At 37.1% G+C, this 22,812-nt stretch overlaps 1 protein-coding gene across 1 annotated transcript in view; it reads right to left on the reverse strand.

Annotated features, from left to right (window-relative positions):
• The window catches only part of LOC113231835 (indian hedgehog protein), an 82,106-nt gene that overhangs the window by 26,475 nt on the left and 32,819 nt on the right, over positions 1-22,812 (reverse strand). The gene's annotated exons all lie outside the window — the stretch shown is intronic.

Here is a 22,812-nt window from a genome sequence, read left to right on the forward strand (position 1 = left end):
TACAAATAAATGAACGACGGGTCTAATACAAAAACCACGAAAAAAATGTCCCAAATCAACCTATTTAAACGTAGTGACATGTAAAGGAATATGAAAAAGCTAAAACGTTGAATTTAAAATGTAATGTCATCGCAGTACTGTCTAATTTTGCTTGCTTCGCTATCTGTCGAACAAACGAAGACTAAAGCGTGAATGACGCTCTGTATACGATTTTAACGCCCTATAAGTTCGGACACTTTTTAGCGCGGAGCCGTCGTCCATATAATTGTAAGTCAATGCTCCTATCATATGAAAATGAAGCTTTTACACACCGGCTTAATGCAATACCGTGTCAATAAGTGTGGTGATTCCCTAAGTAATATTTTAGTAAGTACAATGTAGAATACGAAACAAAACCATGATCTAAAAAAATATATCATTATCTTTTATATCTACCCAGTGCAGTGTACATTGGAGTCAAAGATTAAACAAGTTTTTTATCTCCAAATTGATTTACGCAAATTCGTTTTCGCAAATTATCAAATTACATCACATCAAAAACTCATATTCAGTTGCCTTTAAACAAAAAATAAGAAGCGTATCCAATACCTAAGGTCAACTTTGTATACGAGCTTTGTATATGTACCTAATTCGGTTTGAAAGCACGTTGAAAACGTTAATGGAACGCATTTATACATGCCATTACAGGGCACGGGTCTCTTCTTCTTGACTTCACACGTTTTCTGAGCGTTGGGAACCTTCGACGTGCTTGCAGGTTTAATCCCGATGTTTTTGCACATATCGACGAGTTGGCGGTTACTTGACATAGGGTAAGTGCTCCTTCAAGGACCAGTAGCTCTTCCAGACGTTTCTTGATTCTATAGCCTGTTTATAATAGGTAAATGATGAAGGACACACCTAGCGGCGGTGTACGGCTTACTGAGCCCATCATTCGCCACCTTCGGCGTGGGTCGCTTAATTTATAACCACCTCCCTCTGTAACCATAACAATATATTAGGATAATTAAATGGCTCTTTACATTCCTTAACGCATCGTTTTTTGTACAATGCCAGGAGTCGAAAAGCACCGACCAATGCTGACTGGTTTTTGATGTTAAATTTTTTGTCTTTTTGTGGAAACCACAACAAATAGTAAAAGGGCGGTTTTTTGTGACGCCGGCCGTTCATTTTGTTCACGCAAACCAACCGCTCCACCTCGAACCAATACTTAGTTTGTCTTTCTCATGCGGACATGTCAAAACACACTTCTTATAATATTGATGATTGTGAAAAGGTTACTGCGAAATTGAATACCTTACACCGCTTTAGATTTTTGTGCAGTCCACAAAAACAAAGATGATTCCGTATTAACATTAAATTGTTTACGTAAAAAGGAACACTAATACCGGTTTTGTGAGAAGCCATTTTCCATTACGCTACCTGCGAAAATTATACCTACTCTCATTCCGGTAAGTGTATTTGACCCTACGATTTCAACACCACAAAGTATAAATTAGGAGGTCATAATACCCACTTTTTTACCTCTGGCCGTTATAAATTGAAATATTTTTTCGCATTGGAGGATGATTTCGCTTGGGAGGGGAGGGCCGACAGCCTCATCTCATTCACAAATAGTTTTTACCAGAAACCACAACGTGAATCATCTTTCTTTCCCACCGCCATTTTGGATCGTGTACACAGGTAGAAACAAGTTGTTGTATGGACACCTAAATCTGTTGTAAAGATTAGTTAAACATCTGATAATTTGCTGAGTGTTACACACAATTTATGTTTGTGTATTTTCACGACCATTTTTACGATTAGCATCAGATTAAAATGACATCAATATAACTTTACTGTCATTTAATATGATTTTATAATATGGACAGAGTGAAGAATACTGTGTGAGTTTGAAAGAAGACGTAGTGACAAATATAGACAAACGTATGTTGTTTGAGCACATGGAGCAGATGAATGAATGTAAAATCGTGATAGAAGCCATGAAGGACGTTTTCATGGCTTTATAATATAAGTCTTCAATCGACTTTGCACTTAGGTAAGTCGCTGCAGAGATAAAATGTCTTAATGAGGGTTCAGGGATGCTAGTTAACCCGGTGTTACTGCGGTGCCTCAACACTGTCCATGCAACACTTGATGTTGTGCCCCTTGCACCCTAATATCACGACACGATAAGAAGATGAAGAAAAACGTCAAAGGGGCGTTTGGTAGAGGTGAAGGGATCCAAAAGCGTGGACTATAAGATTAAATTACTATGTATTTAGAGATGTTGAAGATTATATTGCACCTCCGGTAAAACACAGACATAACTGCGAAAAATTGTGATTTCAAACCATTTTTAAAATGCAATTTACACGGAAATACTGAGACGCATTATGCATTCCTTAATTTGCATTCGAATTCAATTTTTTTCCGTACCAATACGGTTTATTTTGTTTGGATCGAGCGGCATGGACATTATTATTATTTCAGAATTATTTCAGATTATTTCAGACTGTGTTTTTTTTTTACAAACGTAAAACCATTCGAAAAGCGTGTATCGTATTAGTACACGTGTTCTATTCAGTTCAATTGATATAAAAAAAAAATCATTAGTATGTAAGGTAATATTGAATACAGCGGTTTTTTTTCTATAGTTAAAAATTTCTTGAATTCATGTTTTCACACCGTATACTAATCAGTGTAAATCCTCGATTTGACTACATATTTTATTCAATCAAAGCCAGTTGACGTTGTGTCGATTGTTAAGGCAGTGTTCCACCGGAGGTGCGATTTCGTTCTCCCAACGGTGTATTAATTACCCACACAACACGGCAATTAGGTGTGTCGGCTCCCACCGCACTGTCTCGGCACTAAACACAAGTCAAATATGCACAAGGGCTAGTGTCGGCCTAGCTGTCGGACATTCATAAATATGCATCGGCAAGGTGGATCACCTGCTTGTGTAAAGAGCCCTTGATGTTTGCCCACGAAAAATATCAGCTTTTGTTGGCCTAATGCGGCTGTCGTCGTCCGTCGCCGCCGCACCAACGCCGTTTGCTTGACACTTTGACTCTACTTTAAAATATTGACATTCGAAAGAGCCAATCACTGAATAACGATTACCTTTTACCTACTGTACAAATTCTTGTCATAACTATTACATTTGCATTTTTTTAACATTCGAAATATTGGCATGAAAAAGCTTTCCAGGAATGTTAATAACCTTATTTTTAATATTTCTACGCTTTGTTTTTGTATATGTTTTTATAATAAGATTCCGGGGCATATATTAAGATTATAATTTCCTAAGTTTACAGCTTACATTTAAAGTATTTTAATTGATAAGTCGCATTACAAAATTGAAGAGTATGTGTTAGATAAAGATGTACGGGAAGACAACATGAGTTGACCACACAATTATATGATTCAAAATGTATCCTATAGCATTTAAGTTTATTTGTAAAGTGCAATCCCTAGAGTTTCTTGCTCGTTCTTCTCAGGGTAGTTGGCACAGTGAACGAGCAGTAGCTTAAAAAATGACGTTTTGAAGTGTAAAAATGTTACCTATAAATGATTATTTCATTTGATTTGGTGTGTTAATAAATAACTAAATGACATGAGTATTATAATTTACGGAGGTGTACAAATGTAGATTATGTAAGTTTGACATTCACGTGCTTACTTTGGCATTTTTTTGTACATTGTTAACTTTTATTGTATCGATCTCTACAGGTTTACTTCTACTATTTTTTGACTGTTTTTAATCAAATACTATGAACATTATGCCACCGTTAATCATATTTGTATGTTGTTACTAAACTTGTTGTAATAGCGCTGTAATGTATTATTGAAGACCTAAGTGAAATTAATTGAGGGTAATGTAGAACGACAATTTTCACTGTTTGCATCCGCTATACTTATTGTTTGCTAGCATTTTAAAACGTACATTGAAGGCTGTATTTCATGTAAGGGCACGTTAACGAATACAGCCCACAAGGCTTTTAAGGAGACGCGGACGCCTTTCACTCGGTTCAAAAAAACTTTTGAAACAAGACACCGCTCGGCCACGAGGGTCTGTTAATGAAACGCTACACTTCATTCACTCAACTGGAGCAAGAGTCTTTATGGTGTTAGCTTCAACATACATTTTAGAAAAAGGAGTCGAGAAAAAATTCGTCAAGTAAACATTCTCAAAAAGGTCGGGCACAGCGCATTTCAAGCTTTTTTATGATACTCAGTGACAGGACGAACAAGTCGTCGGTCTGCTGGTAAGCAACACGCCAGTCCATTACAGTTGCAGTGTCACTCAGAGCTTTAAATCGCAAAGATCTGAGGGGCACACAAGTCCCATGTGCCTGTAATTTCACCAAGCACCCTTTCCTTCAAAATTGGAACGCATTAGTGCTTACATTACGGCTTGGCGGCAAAAATAGGTTAGGTGGACGAATTCTTTGACAAGAAGCTCTTCTGCTACTAACAATACATTTCAAACTGCGTGTCTGTACTGTAAATTATTACTCGGTTTCACAAAATGCAATTGACATAAAAAAACCATATAAATGTACGCCGTAGTAGAGCACCAGGTGCCAATATAAGGGTCTGTTCCATTGACAACTCGTTTAGATCAATTGTGAGACACACCCTAGGGATCGATCTATTAGATGCATGTTTTCTACTGTGTTAATCTTTATTTTTCATGCTCGATACCCCTGAGACGGATGTAGCGTTATTGTGATCGCTGACTTCGGCCGGGGCGGGGTCATTGCGGAGTCAATGAGAGCCACCACGTCTTGCAAGTCATCCGAGTAAGCGATAGAATCTACGTTTCCAACATCGATCGATCGCTTGTTCGCCTTTGTTTTTCACCGAACTTTAAACCAACATTAACCATAGACCATGTTGCGAACGAAGCTCAGCTAAGAAAATAGTTTTAATATGTACGTATATACATATAATTATTTTACTGTTATATTCAAGTACCAAAATATGCTTGCATATGTTGTTCCGTGACCTCACTTAGGGTCTTAACTGAAAATCAGTGCTGGGAACGCGTTGCGTTTTCCAGCAAATACTGAGTTTGTGACCCTTTTGTTACCGCGGCTGGCACCACACAAGGTATCTCAATATTTAGTCTTCTTTTTGTTATTTGTGTGAATAGTTCATGTTTTAATTTTATCTAATTTTTGCATATACATTTTTATTTTGTGTTTGTTTGTGTTTGTGTTTCGTAATTATATATTTATGTTTTACGTTGAATGTTTTGATCGTGTTTTGTTTTAGTTCTGTTTTGTTCCGATTTCTCTTTTTTTTGTCTTTTGTCTTTTGTGGTGTCATTGCGGTAAACAAATAAATGTATTTTCTTTCTTTCTTTCTTTTCTTTAAAATACGTAATAAGTAATGACTATATATATAAGATATAGATAAGATACGTGCGCTTGTAAACGGCGGCAGAAGGGCGACATTTTTAAATATCTTTGGTAGCAGTAGAGCTCCTCGTGATAGAGTTCATCCAAGTACTGGCACCTTACCTATTTCTGCCGCCTAGCAGTAATTTGAACATTACTGCGTTCCAGTTTTGAAGGGTAAGTGTGCTGGTGAAATTACTGGCACATGGCACTTTTCAACTTATGTGACAGCCCAACAGGGTGATGGGCGCAGAGGCTACGCACCACAGATCTTTGCGATTTAAAGCTCTGAGTGGAACTGCAACTGTTATGGACAGGCGTGTCATTTACCATCAGGTGCACGATTTGTTCGTCCCGTCACTCAGTATCATAGAAAAAAAAGCTTAGTGGGATCGTTGGATTAGTTTAGTTAGCTCGGTTAGCTTGGTTCGCGGTGTGACCCGAAGTTTGAATAGATGCCCCGGCTACGTAAAGATAATACAATACAATTAAAACAAATGTAAAAAAGCTATTATAGTATTAAAATAAGCATTAAGAAGGGAATATAAATTATACATTCTTCATAGTAAAGCTATACATTGTAATATTACCTAATGTGTAATTGCGATACGTGACCTAAGTATTTGTGTACCTGTATTTAAGGCATCTTTTTGGGCAAATTTCTTTAGATTATAGCTTAAAAACTTTTCTATATTTAACAATAAAATAATTAGTAGTTATAAATTAAATTAATGGTTACCTAAATAAATGTGAAATACGACGAAATACGTGCGTTAAGCTAGCTTAGCTTCGTTCGCGCTGTGATATGCGCTTTATCTACATTCACAAACTGCCAACATTATTTTAATACGAACTCATAAACAAGGCATGGAAGCGCGGAAAATGAGCCTAGTAGTACTTTAACACACCGATATACAAGACATGCCTCTCTCATATAATTATCGTTTTCGCTAAGCTGCGCGCGGAAGGCAGTGACCATAAACTGGCATATCGTGCTAATTTACTGCGTCAACCCTCGTCGAGGCGATAACTGGTGTTGATCTATTTGCATGTGTAATTCCGTCACCTTTAGCGGAGCAGGTGATGAAAACGCGACAAGTACGTGATTGCGGGAGGCGACAGAAGCCCGCCCTTTCCCGCGACCGGTTGCGAGCTCTTACCTACCAATGCATTGGTCGGCGGGCTTGTAAGCAGCGTACAAGCCCGCCGGTCACATTACACGTCGACTATTAACATCGAGTATATAACCAGAAATAGAGACGAAATGTCATTCAATTTGTTTAAAAACTATTCTGCCAAATCATTACGGTGGCACCTGCGCTCCGATTGGCCAGCCCGCATTCGAAACAATTGGCTGGTGTCGTCAATTGTTTCACTTCAAATCCACCATTTAACTTGAGCTTAGCTATAAAGGACGAAAATTACATATTTAATATTTAATTACCGATGAAATGTGATTCCCTTTGTTTTGTAATTAAATGTTTTGCTGTTTTTCCCTCACCACCGAATGGAACAGCACCCCATAGTTAGAGATGTTATCTTTATTACAATAAATACAGAATATTTTTAGAATATACGGTGACTTACACACAGGTCAGTTGTTGGCACTGTACTATTACAGCTTTCTAATTTCTGATTTCAGCGCACACGAGAGTTGATATTTAAAAGTGACATAAGACCCATTTGCTTGATGAATTGCCATGGATTATTCTTCATGGCTTATTCCGTCTCTATTTCTGGTTATATACGCGATGACTATTAATCACGGCGGATCTGATCGCCCTCACATCCCTTTATCTACGTGTAATGTCATTCAATAACCGTTACCATCATCAATATTTGGTTGTCCGACATTAAACGACAGTATAACAATAAAAGATGAATTCCTAACGCGTTTCTGTTATCACAACAAAATGAGTTATTGATTTATCAGTACAATATCAGAACTTCATAATTCCGGCTGTCGCGGCGGATTTGGTCCGCGCCACTGCGCGATGCGATGCGCCTGCGCAACTCGCGTACTAATCTCCTCTCATGGTACGGTCGGCCACTGCAACGTCACTTGACTGCCTCTCGACGAGATCTCTTCTTTCTCCAACAATAATAAACGATATTTGTTACGGCATTGACACGTAATCGCTGCGCTGATTGTTTATCCCTCATCACAAAGCGCAGTGATCACCGGCGTGGGTGTTAAGTCAACAGTCGCGCACGTATCACTCCATACGTCCTCTTTTGCTGACGCTCCCGAGGAGCCTCTTGATAATATTTTATAAGACAAATAACCCGATAAAGATGTTTTGACGTGAACCCGTGTTCATCGCTCACACTAAAATGCGCCCATTGAACGCGTATAATAAAGTATTTATTTTCAATTTTGTGCTTTCGGGCAGAAATAAAAATAAAAGCTCTAATTTAGTGTCAACTTTATTGGTGGCGAGCGGAGCGTTAAGGCGATCGGTGATGTTTAATACGTTGACAGGAGTGTGGGTCTGCGCGGGCGCAGCGGCGGCTTTCGTAGATCCATTAGCATTGTTTTAAAGGATTAAAGCGGTGTTTACGAGACACAATGTGGGGCGACGTGTCGCTACACGCATATTTTTATGACACATGTCCTTTTATTTTTCCAAAATAATCAGTGTGAAACGACTACCGTGTCGTAAGTCACAGATAAGATGATGTTTTGCTTTTGTTTAAATATTTAGGATTTTGTGAGGTTCGTGTCACGTTTGTCCGCCGTCCCCTTTTTATTATGACTGATTTCTACAAAGAAATAGTGATCTTTGGCATTTCCTTATAATATTTTTAAAATGTACTACAACTATTGTAGTATTATAACTTGTCAATATCGTTAGGAACAGCTATGTGTGTAACCGGGCCGCTGTGACCGCTAACTCGTGTCGGGCTCGGCCTGTGGTTGGAATCGAGTTACACAAACGGCCCAAGATTTTCAGATTCCTTTTCGGTGCCCAAATCAAAACCGATATCTCCAGTAATTTGATGAAATCACCTGATGACAGCGGTGCGGTTTTTTGTGCAAGTCTCTTTAAAACATTGGGTGCAAGTTTTTGAAATTTAAGCCTTATTCCGTCAATTGACAGAAAATGTTTGTGTCTGCCGTTCGTTAAACAAATATTAGTTTACATGTATCTTTGTATCGATTGATAAAGAGAATTTGAGATGGGACATGACCACGGCTTAGGTACACTTCACTTCCTTTTAAGAATTTAGCATGGTTTTATTACCCTATTATGACAAGAATTCAAATCTTCCGATGATGTAAAATAGTCTGATTCACGCTGTGGAAGGATCATTAGTTTGCGAGGTGGACATATCGCGCGGCAAAAAAAATGGTTACTGTCAGATCGTGTGGCATATTTATTCTAAAGTAGTAACTGTTTTTGTTCTTTCCTGGGGTGTCCATTAAATCGAGCTTCGTCCGCGCGCGCGCACTGCGCGGGCGTGAGAATCATTCACCTGCCTCAGACCGACATACCTCTTTGATTACGCCTTTTATTAATTCAAACAACATCTAACAAGTACACCTAGCCACAAAACTAAAATAGCAATACAAAAACACAATAAAAGATCACGACACAAAATAAAGAATCGTGTCGTGCTCTTGTCCCGAGGAAATAGAAAATGATCCTCGTAACACAAACATAGTGAAGGGCAGTCCATCAGATGGGGAGGGCGATTATTTATTCAACTTATCTGGAAACAATGCTCCGGTGAGCCATCACTCCGGTATTGTTGAGCGAAAGCTTCGTGCTCTTTCCGACACCGCGAATTACCTCTGACGTTTCGTTTCGAAACACGAGATTACTTTTGCAGATTCAGCATTACAATTGTTAAATTAATCCGGCTTTTATTATTGAATAAATGGTGGTATAAACTTTTAAACGGTAGTCAACATTGAGTGGCGACCTCGCGAATATCTCGGCGCGATCAAAGGGATCGGTCGAAAATTAATTATCAATTTGTCGTGGATGCCAGGAGGACATAAATCGATCGGATGCATGCGCAGCCGCATTAGCCACGCTCCAACTCGAGATAAGGATAACAAATGCTCAGTTTAAGGTTATCTTTACATCGAGGACACGAGAGAGCTTTTTGCCACCGCGTCCCTTCATTCAATCGTCTCGTTGTGTTTTAGTTAGCTTCGATAGTCGTCTTTAATAAATTCAATTCTTCAATCTAATACACGTCTTGGAGATATAGCTACCCCATTGGGCTGTTTTAGTGTTTAGGTATATAATTGAATAACGCAAATATAACAAGAAAGTGTAGTTGTAACGGCTTCGAATGTCAAGAATACTTCCGAGCGAAACCAGGAATTGTAATAATTGTAGATTTAAGACATTCTATATTATCGGGGATTTTTTTATTAAATTAACATTTTATTTACTTTTTATTATTATTTTTTAAACAAGACAGACTTGTTAAATTTAGCTATATTTATATTTTATTGCACACTGCATGAGTTTACAAGTCATAGTATGAGTATGTACATACAAAATATGGAAACTATGTATGCTGTCAGACGGGTCACAGCGTTCCAAATGCGTTTATGTGACGCCTTTATAACGCTGTCTATCACGAAAATAAATTAATTTAAAATTGAACAAAATATATGAAGCTAGAAAAAACACTGAATAACCTTAATTTTACATAACATGTAAGTAAATTATAACACGTAGGAACTAAGTGAGACCTAGTGCAAAATAATAATAATATAACAACCACACCAGTTATCAGGTCTCAACCGAGAAAGTCCCTGTAATCTGAGCACCAGTCTTACTACCAGTATTACTCCTTATGTAAGAATTACTAATAATAATAACGCACACACTCAACATAGCCCTGCACTAGGGAGACCCTATGTCGCGGGTGCCACACACACAGATACTCATACAAATATTTCTCCCAGCCCGGGAATCGAACTTGGGACCTCTGCGTGGCAGTCATGGTAACCGTTCCGCCACAGAGCTCCGGTTTTGAAGAGCAAGGGTGCTGGTGAAATTACAGGAACATGGGACTTATCAACTTACGTCTCAGGTAACGGACGCGGTGGCAGTGCCCCTCAGGTCTTCGCGGTTTAAAGCTCTCAGTGACACTGCAATTGCTATGGAATGGCGTCAGGCGTGTCGTTTAACACCAAGCACACGACTTGGTCGTTCCGTCACTAGGTATCATGTAAAAAAACAGACCAACCATCTTAACTCTGGGAAAAACGGCACACCAGAATCGGTTTAGAGAAGTTATTTTCCCAAATTTGTCTTTATGATCTCCGGGGTCATTAAAAATTCGACAACTGTTTATGTAGCATTGAAGTAGATTTATGTAGAGCCAAATTAATATGCATATTCTGCGATAAAAAGCTAATCGCGTAGCTACACTACACTACAACAAACTATAAAAAAAATACATAAAAATCACGCAAATTATCATGTGCGCGTTTAAATTTTAGCGTTTTCGTGAAGCTAGAGTTGTTAAATTCGGGATTTAATCGGGTATAAAACGTATTTGATTTACCTCGACGTTTCGGACGTATCCCAACGTCTATGGTCTCGAAGTCTTTGCGACGCATTGTATTGCGACATATTCTAATGGTCATGGTCTCGAAGTCCCTTCGATGTGGCCTCGGAGGGACTTCGACGTTGCGTTACGTCCGAAACGTCGAGGTAAATAAAATACGTAAATAAATACGATTAAATCCCAAATTTAAAATGAAATAATGAGTTTTTAAATGTTTTGTAAAAATAAATATATCATGAATCCTATTAGGCGTGTACTTTTAAAATGATGTCTACCTTTATAAGTCTTTGATGGAATGTATCCCATCGTCGCCGGTCTCGTCTCTCGAAGTGAAAAGGTGTATATATTAATAAATGTATGATAAGGCGTGTACGAAACAATGAAGTATGTTAAACAAAATTGTGCGCAGCTTCGAACAAAGAAGTACGACGTCCAAACAGCTCAACTGTTCCAGTAAGGCAACGCAATCCATGTTCAATATAAAATAGCGTCCTTTTTCAGTCGTGGCTAGGGTATAATTATCAGGCCTGTGGCGCATGCGAAATTGGGGTCTCACCTCGGCGAGGCGGCCATAAATAAAACAAAATGATCGCCGGTGGTGGGAGGACCGCGCGTTAATGAATCAGCCGGCTGACCTGCGCGCGCGCAGCGGGAAACTCGCCCCGGCATCAACTCGGAGGCTCCGCTACACCCTTCTATTGGTCCATTTGATATTTCAACGAGCTTGCCTCAAAGTTACTTGACTTGGAGGCATAACGGTCATTTCTACGCATCAGCATTGAGCTCGCTGTCAATAAAACCACATTGAATAGAATCTCTGAATACTATTACAATCTGAATGATAGGTGTTCATGTTCAACTTATACCCAAAATATATGGGCAGCTTTTGTAATGAAATGACATGAATATTAACGCACAATTATCAGAAAGAAATCATCGATTTATCACACTAACAGGGGCCCATTTGAATTTATCATCATCCCGATGGGATCACACAATTGTAAATAAATGTTAAAAATTACACAATAAGAGATTCCAATTTGAATACGAATGGATAGGCGCCATGTAGGCAGGTACATTGAAAAACCGGCCGAAATAATGCCATACAAACTTGCCCCTTTGCAAAACACAATGAATGTTATACCAATGATCAATAAGATATGCTAATTCGAGAAGCTAGAGTGCCTTACTCGTATTTAGAGACGTAATGAATTACATATATGAACATAAAGAGCTTGTTCTAGATAACAGATAAATAATATTGGTAATATTGGTTATACTATGACACAAGTTTGAGTTGTAGTGAGTTTTTTTTTAATAACAAGTAGCGGGACGAATGAGTCGTAGTTGCAGTGCTACCGCAAAGATCTGAGGCATACTGCCACTGTGCCCTTCACCCTGATACATAAAAATTTGACGAGTCTCATTTTTTCTGTACTTTCACTAACACCGATATCCTTCAAAACCGAAACGCAGTAATGCTCACGTTACCGCTTGGCAGCAGAAATAGGTACGGCGGCAGTATTTCGCTGGACGGACTCTTTTTCACAAGAACCTTTCAAAACAAACGTGTATAATTTGTTAGCTAATTGTATAACTGTTTTTTTATAATCAAGTCTCATTTTAAGTAGGAAGTTAAGCCCTTTTTAATGTATATTACTTATTCAAACATTGTGTATAGCTGTACAAGGAATGCAAACTTACTTACATTTATTTTATGCATCTACATGTTATATGCTTAAGTTAACGTCAGGATGTTTCACTATCATGATATTCAATTATTGTTTGTGAAATTACTCCATTAATTTGTTAATTATTAATAAAAAGATCGAAATCCTAGCAAATTTTCACTTCGATCCGGTTGGATTCAAAACGACGTTTCCCCGGAAATAGTGTCAGACGCTATGCCAACTAAGCCACGGAACGAAACAACTGACGTGAGGAATTTTTTTATGTGTTTGTTGCAGATCTCTGTTTTGTTATTTAACGACGTTTTGCCATAGCGCCATCTGTCAGAAACTCGGTATAAAAGTCGTCAAAAACCAAAACGAAGATCTAATTTTTATACTTATAATATATGAATATAGGTCATTAATAAAATTACATCAGCACGAAATTAAAAAAATGAGATCAACGCGAACTGAAGGTCCAAATGTCAAGAACTAAACCCAAAAGAGGTTACCCTGAAAAGTGTACCTCTGCTTATGAAAGAATATACAACAGCCACGTTATTACTGTGTCTATATAAATTTTCAAGTATTTCTTCACATCAATTCAAAAGACGTTTATCAAATAACATCACATAACAATAAATAACAACCTTTTAAAAGTGTATCAAGAAAAACAAAGTTCAAAAAACTTATCGAGAGTTTTCGCTAAGGCCCAAAGACCAAAGTAGCGCTTTATATGTTCAGATGACAAAAAGGTATCTCAGGTAGGTCGAGAGGTGGCTATTATTTAAATTAATTGGACATAAAACGACGATCAGGGAACACAGAGCGTGTCGCACGGACTATCGCGGCGCTGACGGTCGCCGGCGCAAGCTAAGGACAACATTCACGATGCGATTTGACACTTTGAATTTTATGATAATGTTGGATCGATTAGTCGGTCCGTCTGGTAACGCTTCGCAACGAAAAAAAAACAATTACACCCAAACGGATTCTTAGCTTGTTTGGCGAATTATTAATTGAATCAATTGCAACATGATTTAATTGATTACTTAAAATTGTTGCTACAATACATGTCCCAAAATTAGCACGGCAGAGCGAAACTTTGGCTAGGCGAGCTCTATACCTACCAGAAAAAAATAATTTGACATTGGTAAAAGTCTTTTGGTTTTCGAGACATGGGTACATTTTGAATTTTTGTACACCAAATTAATAAAATTTTTTTTTCACATTTTATGATATTTCTCAATAAAATATGAGTTGCAGATTGAGGAAAAACTACTTAGAATACCCGAAAAATAACAACCAACTGGAGCTAACTCTGGCAATAATAGCTTGAAACCCAACAAAAGTTAGTTTAAAAAAAAAATAAAAAGGTGCCAGTATCTCGAAACCAAAAGATTTTTACTAAGATCAAATAAGTTTTTTCTGATAGGTTATATACATAGAGCTCACCTACCCACAGAGCCGATCTGTCGTGGTATTTTTGGGACAACCTGTATGTACAGCTTAGCAGACGGTATGCAAATGACAAATCGTACCTTTGTTATAATAAAGTCACATTGGATTATCGTCAAAAATGCTTTTATAAAAAAAAAATCATAAAATAATGCAAACACAAAACAATTTATGTATTATGCAAAATTTTATATCTCTTTATTTAAGCATAAAAAAGTTACCAACAAATTTTGTTCGCAAAATCATTAAACCTCGCTCCTAAAAAGTCGTCATTTTGCAGATATGTCCTTATTACATCAATGGTGCGAAATGGTTTACAAAAAAACTAAGAATTCACAACGCAGAAACTACTTTAAATCAACAATACATTTTCAGAAATCTTGATTACACAAATTATATTATAAATAATGATGTGAACTAACAATGTCTCAAACCTGGGCAGGAGTGTCGCAGAGACCGATGATTATCGGTCCGTGTGGATGCGCAATACCATCTTGAGTGTTTCGACATTATAATTTATTACCGCCAAATACAAACCGATTCAGATAACGTTGTCATTCATATGATGCGAAACTTACACAACAGGCTGTGAGATGATTGGTGAATCATCAAAATTAAGTTAAAATAAAAAAAAACTGTACAAAACAGCGAACTTTGAAAAGTCAATAAAATTACCATTAATGTAATGTAATAAGAACAATAATGTGAAAAAGTACAGTTGAAAGAATTGCCATCTTACCTATTTCTGCCGCCATGCAGTAAATCAAGCAAAGCCAAAGTTACATCAATAGAATCTTTGTCCTGCAGAAACGTGCAGTTAGGGCAATTTACAATCTGGGCCCCAAAGTATCTTTGAGAGATAAGTTTAAGGAAATTAACATTCTTACACTAGCCTCACAGTACATTTATGAAAATGTAATTTATGTTAAAAGGAATAGTAATTTATTTATGAAAAATAGTGACAGATATAACATTAATACGAGGAATAGAAATAAACTAGCTTTTCTTGATAGTCATCTTCAGAAAGTCAAAAAATCATTTAAGGGGCAATGTATACGCTTCTATAACAAGATTCCGGTTGATATACAAAATTTGCCTTTCACGAGGTTTAAAACTATAGTGAAACAAAAACTTTATACTAAAGGTTATTATACAACTTCTGCGTACTTGGATGACAAAAATCCGTGGTAGTAACCCGTTTAGCTCATGGAGGTAGTCTCGATCTCTGATGTTTCAAATAATAAAAAAAATATTGTAAATGTTATTTACAAAGAGCAACCCCTAGAGTTTCTTGCTAATTCTTCTCAGGAGAATCTGCCTTACGAATGAGCGGTAGAGTTTAACCATTGTGACGATTTCAAGTGTAATAATGCTTACCTATGAAATAAAGATTATTTTGAATTTGAATTTGAATACAGCCAAATAATCTTTATTTCATAGGTAAGAAAACTTTCTTACCTTGAAATCATCATAATGACCTAAACTCTACTGCTCATGAGGAGAATGAGCAAGAAACTCTAGTCACTCTTTGTAAATATACATTTGAATACACTTATCACTACAATATTTAATTTAAACATCTTAGATCGAGACTACCTCTACCGTCGACAAATGGTTAAATAGCAAACGATAGAGCACACAATTATCTTTTAAAAACAATTAAAATTAGTTTGTGTTCGACTTAATGGAACTTACACTAACGATGCAATAATATTAAACAACTTCAATATTCTAAAACTGCGTTATGGTTTATTATGATATCACTAAAAATATTTTGTCACAGCCGCATTTTAGTTAACGAATGGCAGACCGGCAAGTGCTAAACGGGTCACCACAGCGAATTTTTGCCATCCGAGTGCCTAGTAATAAATTTCTTTATAGCATTACTGTATTTCCGTTTTAAAGTTCAACTTGTGTTTCAGAGTGATGGGCATAGCAGCAGTGTCCCTCAAATATCTGGCCCTAATGTCAGGCTATCCTACTCTGAGAGCCAGGGAATATATCTGTAATGTACTAACCTTATCCTAGATTTAATGTGTTTATTGCGAATTAACGCCTGGAAATAAACATTATTATTACATTAAAATCTTTGCGATTTAAAGCTCTGAGTGGCACTGCAACTGGCTCTGGACAGGCGTTTCGCTTACCAGCGGGCGCACGACTTGTTTACCCCGTCACTTGGTACCGGGTAAAAAAACTTAATAACTAATAAGCCGTCTGAAAAAGTTCATGTTCCGGGTAAATAAAAGGTCTAATAAATTACACCAATATCTCATCGAAATGTAATCTCTTTTATCTATAACTTTTATTACGTCATAAACTCGCGAACAGTTTTAAAAGGGGAAAATGAAAATAAGTATCAAGATATTATAAACGGACGGATCCTTGGATACTTACGTATTATACAAATACAAAAGAACAGCACATACATACATTGCTCTAATTCCAAAGTAACTTAAGCACTTGTGTTATGGAAATCGGAAACAGCGATGGTACCACAAACACACAGACCCTAGACAATATAGAAAAGTTTTACGACATTGACCAGGCCAGGGGTCGAACCCGGGACTTCAGAGATAAAATAACACACACGCTCAACTTAGCCCCGCACTAGGGAACCCTGTGTTGCAGTTGCCATGGACACACACATATAGACAACCACAAATTACACCCAAACTCACGAGAGAAATAAATGTAGGCCATACAAATATTGCACCTGGGACCTCTGCGTGGCAGTCCGGCATGATAACAGTTCGGCCACTGAGGCAGTTATGACATGGCGATATCATGTGAAAACCGACCACGGAGGGCATTTATCGTTTTTTATTTCATGTGTGTGTAAAATTGATTTTTCATACATTTTCATTACTTCAGCGGTACGAAACTAACGCTAATTATATAATAACCGTTTCATAGTACTAGCCATTATGTGTACGTATGGAAGTGTATTTTACATTATTAAAAAAAGGAACCTATTTCAAACTTTGCTTATATGTATCTACGACATAGAAACTGAAATATTTAAATTAACAATCGGTTACCTGAAAGAGCGCGGAACCGGATTCATCCTCTAGTTTACCATCTTTAGAGGTGGATTATTTTCTTCAAATTTAAATGGAACCAATACTAAGGTACCTTCTTTCTAACAAAAAAGAATTATAGAAATCGGTTTACAAACGTCAGCGTAATGGCGTAACCTACTCACAAAAAAACAGTTAGTTAAAAACAACCAAATCCAATTCAAGTAGTACATCCCAGTGTATCATTGCTCGTATAATTAAAAAATGGCGATCTTTGGGATCAATGTCTAGCAGTAGACGACTTTCACCTGAAGTTATGAATTAAATAATATAACGACAGACTTATTGTTATTATCAATTTAAAGAACAATAGATCTTTCAGTGAAAACACTATGAATGTACCCAGCTTATTAAATAAATAAAAGAATACGCCAAAAGTCCCGTAAGGTTCAGTCGCACAATATTTGCTGAGGAGACAGGAAAAGACGTTAGATGAGTTGCGCAGGCGCATAACAGGTCAACGTAGCGCGCATTTTAATGGCTACGGCTGCGAGCGGCGCAGCATCTTGTATTAAAACAATGACCAATAACTTTGTATTTATGTCTCATTGGGCCGCAGGAATACCGCGCGGCGGTAGATTTAACTACACTCTATTACCCTCCTTTTACTTGCCTACACGATATCTTTAAAAACGTTCAACGCAACTAGTCGCTTCTGCCAATGCCATAGGAAACTCATAAATGACTTCCAAAGTAGATTTTATCAATCGGTAATGCGGAAGTACGACTTTCCCGCGGCAATTGAAATAAAAATAAAACAAAATCACGACCAAGCGAGTGTGCCTTATCGTGGGCACGAACTCGATCGTTCATAGTCAAAATAACGCGGGCCATGGTGCGCGGGCGCAGAGCACAATTTTATTATGCCCATTAGTTTATTAATCGAACGACGCCATGCATTGTTCGACGCGGACAATCGTTGCTAGACAAAATAACGCCAGCTCCGCTTACCTAAACACCCGACAGAGTAACAAGTAAAAACTAAATGTATTGCGTTTCAGACCAGTCTATTGCTCCCGCCAATGACATCCTCAAGGTGATATTAAACCGAGTTATCAACAATTTCCTAAAAGTAATGCAGCACCAACGCATTCGTCACTTCACGCCGTGAGCTTCGAGTAAATAATGTGCAGAGTAAAAAAGATATAAATCATACACGGATCTCAAAATGACAGAGACGATAAATAAGGTTTTATCAAACGAGAGAGTAGGATGGGAACACAAGCTTCGTGAGAATAAATCTTACGCCGTCGAGGCTTCACATGGGCAGATCGCGACCACGACCGATTACAGGCATGTTACAATACCAATACGTTTTCTATCGCGCGGTAGTTTGTAAATATCTTTTATGCGTTGAGTCATTGGTGCCGATGGAAAAGTAATAACATGCTTTTTACACCGACACATGTAAGCAAGTGTTGTGCTTGGTTGGTTGGTGGTCGTCACGGCTTGAACATTGTTTGAAATACTCGCGAATGTAGGTGCAGATGGCAAAATGGCGAATCGTTTCAAGTCTCGCGCCACTGCCACCCCATATAAACGACAATCACGCAAAGAAAATCAATTATATGCCAATATAACACGCAAGAAACAAACCACCAGTGCGTGCTTACGTATTTATTCTCGATAAAATTTATAGAAAGAAATCGAAAACATTCAACATCAAAATAATCTATTACTGTTTCAAGTATTCAAAGGCCAATTAAATATTATAGTTTACAATTTTATTGTAAATTGTTAACGTATATATTTACGACGAACCATAAACAGTCGTTAGCGATGTGCGAAACATTCTAAACGGGTGAAGCTGTCAGAAGCGTTTACAGATTATTCTAAAGTAGGTTTAGTGCTGTGTTCACTTGTGTATTTCTATGACGGATCCCATTGATTCATCTTAATGACGGATACTATTATATGTATACCAGAATCTGTGATAATAAATGGGGAAATTTTAAATTGATATTGGCAAAACTTGATCATTGGAAAAAAACATTAATAATCATGATTTTTTTATTTTTTTATTCATTCACTTTTCGGGAATATTATACAGGCAATGTTGTAAGTAAATAATACGTATCCAGTTTGTCAATTGATCGGCGTGAAATCGGCGTGGCATATATGTTTGATGTTAGTTTAAAAACATTCACAAAAAGAAACGCCTTTTATTTAGATCTAGTATAATTGATTGTACGGAAATGTAACAAATGAATTGACAAAGAAGCTGATATTTCATTAAAATGAGACAAATTTTCGCCACGCTGACGTCATCCGCGGCAGCGACCTGGCGGCGCAGCGCACGTATCTACTCCTGAGATACCTTTGGCGGCTATAACAGACGTATCAAACTTTTGCCTAAATACTTATTAATTTGCACAGAGAGACGAATACCTACACATGAAATGTAAAGAGTTACCGATGATCACAATTACACTACAAAAATCCTTTCTGTAAAGGAAACCCATGTTTATTGACATCTGAGTACATTCTCATAGTATAATCACAGTCCAATTCAACATTTACGATGACGTAAGAGCCTACGTCAATGTTGTTAACGGAAAATTGAATCACGTTGTTTAACGCAGTAATTCAAGGAATTATAGGTTAAGAGAACTGTCCACGCGGTATCAGATTGGTGAAATTCGGGAAACGGGGCGTCCCAGGAAGCAGTGGGACGTTTGTTTCTGTTACATTTCCCCTTGAACTCGCGTGCGTGCGCGCAATCGTTACATGTGCTGTGTGTCATGGCCCCCACTTTGCCAATAAACAAACTTCCAGACGCTTATTGCTTTATCTCAACGCTTTCGCCGGTTAGATTAGTATTTGTGTTTGTAATTATGATCAGTTTGTAATACGGTATTTAGAATAAAAGAATAAAAATCGTGTCACGTTTTATTCTGTTATCATTGACCCGACATACAAATAATCTTTATACACCTACAACGATTAAATTTGCCTTGTTTATAAACGGTAGTAGTACATTGTGGAGAATGTGTTCTTCTCCATCGAGAAGTTGATGAATTTAATTTAATGGAGTATGATTATGAAATAGGAATGAAATGCTGAATTTGAGTCACTTTTATTCACACCACGCTAAACAGAACAATGACGTCTACTATTTCATGTAATTTTTTTAAATACCGAAGCTTCAATTCTGTAATGAACTGCCGTGAGACGATTCGTGCTTTGCAACGTGAGAGCACCGCGAGATTATGCGAATGCGTCCGTCCGTACAAGCAGCTCTGCTACGTTTGTAAGGAGCAACCCTACTTGTAGTTCTTCTGTGGAAACTTTGAACGTTCTTAATATGGACATACCCATTTCGTGATTATAACCAAAAAAATCCCAGGATCCACATTACATGTCAATATAAAATTTAAACGACGAATGAAATTAAGAAAGTATTATAATAATTACAATATTTAATACATACTGACTTACTAAAATAACAATTGTTCTCTAAAGGAGAAATTGGCGGAATAAATAAGATAGTGTCCGTGTGATCTAGTGAATTTTCGTACTGTGTGAAAGAGCTGTCAATTCTTTCTACATCGAAATATGTCTGCAAGGCATTCTTATAAAATCTTTTGCTGAGTAAGTCGCACCTATAGAAACAAAACCATTATTTTTTGAGGCAATAATTTGTAGCAAATATTAATTAACAAATAATAATTTTATCGCCAATATACTCAAAATGAAATAAATAACAGGCATATTCAAATATAATTAGTTCCGAGAAGTTCCGGGATTTGTAGAATGGAATGTCCGCGTTATTCTTTACATTACTCGGATTTAGGTTATTTAAGAGTCTATACAACCTCAAATTAACTCCGCACAACAGTAAAACGTTGAATCAATCGCTTCGGAAAAAATATATAGTAAAATACACTGTATTGCTATATATATTACTATAGTTATTATTATATACACATTAGTATACTAAGTGGAACACGTATAGTATACGATACAGTATACATTTTTAAATGGCTTAGAGTTCGAGCTGAGGTAGTATAGATTCTTAAGTCTCTCAATTATGATCTTGGTGTCTAAGATGCTAATTAATGTGTAGGTAAATCGGACTTAGCAGACTATATACTATACATTACATATATACCACATTAATAAGTTACACAAGTCAAGGTGACGCATGATTGAATCGTCGATTGTCCGCGGATGTGCGCACGCGGCCCGCGTTTCGCACTCCCTCGCGAATTGACCGCAGGCAACTACATAAGAATGCACTTTGAATCCTCTTAAGGGCTTCAATGGGTAATACTTAGGTTGTAAAACTTATACCTACATGTTCATATAAGAGCGCTAAATTAATGAATATGAGTTTCACTATTGTAAATCCAAAGAGTAGATCTCTTTTTTTAACTGACTTCAAAAAAGGAGGAGGTTCTGAGTTCAACTGTTTTTTGGTTTACTTTCTACTCTTCTACACTCTGCCGTCCCTTTCGCTCCTCTGATACTCTCATACTAAACTTGCCCTCTCATACGTCTAACTTTTATTCCAACTCTTATACCGTTTCTGCGATCAGATTGTGGAATTCTCTCCCTGAATCGATTCGACGATCCCCTTATTTTGATTCCTTCAAACAACGTTTCATATATTTCCTATATTTATACTTAATTTTTCTCTTTCTTTTAAAAGTATATAATATTATTATTTGTTTATTGTTACGTGTGTATTAATATTATTTGTATGTATATGTATATCTATCTACGTATATAATTTTATTATTACTTGTTATATATGTGTTATATATATACTTATGATGATATTCTTTGGTTGCATCCTTTTTGCACATATCAAATGTCTATCTTAAAGTTGCCTGGGAGAAATTATTATATAGCAATACGGCCGCCTGTTGCTCATTAACTTACTACTACTATTATACTTAAGGTATTGTATTGTATTTTAATTGTAATTTTGTGTGCAATAAACAATATTTCATTCATTCAAAATTGTAAGACTTAATACTGCTGAGAACAAAACGGATTAGTTATTTGTAAAATTACACTTAATCTCTTAAGGAAACTTCGTATTTTCTTGGACTTCTCACATAATTTGATGTAATTTGGTTTCTAGTGGTACCGAAGTATCCTATTGTTTAGCTGACAAAAGACAATATGCTCACATTGAAGATCGCTATTCATTTGTTTCCAAAGTTTCACGTGTCAATGGGTAAAGAGAGAGAAAGAAAACAATGTTCACATGGTTGTGAAGAACTTCGACGGAATATACTGTTTGTAGGAACTTTAGTAGCATTAGAACTAGTGAAAGAGCTCGCCCAGGGAAGTACTGCCAACTTACTATTTCTGTCGCCAAGCGATAACGTAAGCATTACTGCGTTTTGAAGGGTAAGGGTGTTGGTGAAATTACAGGCACATGGGACTTGTCAACTTATATCTAAGAGTGACAGACGCAGTGTCCCTTAGATCTTTGCAATTTAAAGCTATGAATGACACGGCAATTGCCATGGACAGGCGTGTCGCTTACCACCAGGCTCACGACTTGTTCGTCCCGTCACCTGCTATCATAAAAAATATATTAAAATGGTTTCGACTGCTAGCTTTCGAAACTCTTTTCGAAGCTCAACGAAATTTTCGAGCCTTTTCTCTGAATGTCAATCAATCAATAAGGTTTTCGACATAGCAAGTAACCTGGTAAGATATTTTTAT

The sequence above is a fragment of the Hyposmocoma kahamanoa genome, unplaced genomic scaffold (assembly GCF_003589595.1).
Source record: "Hyposmocoma kahamanoa isolate Upper Pololo Valley unplaced genomic scaffold, ASM358959v1 66, whole genome shotgun sequence".
NCBI lineage: Eukaryota > Metazoa > Arthropoda > Insecta > Lepidoptera > Cosmopterigidae > Hyposmocoma > Hyposmocoma kahamanoa.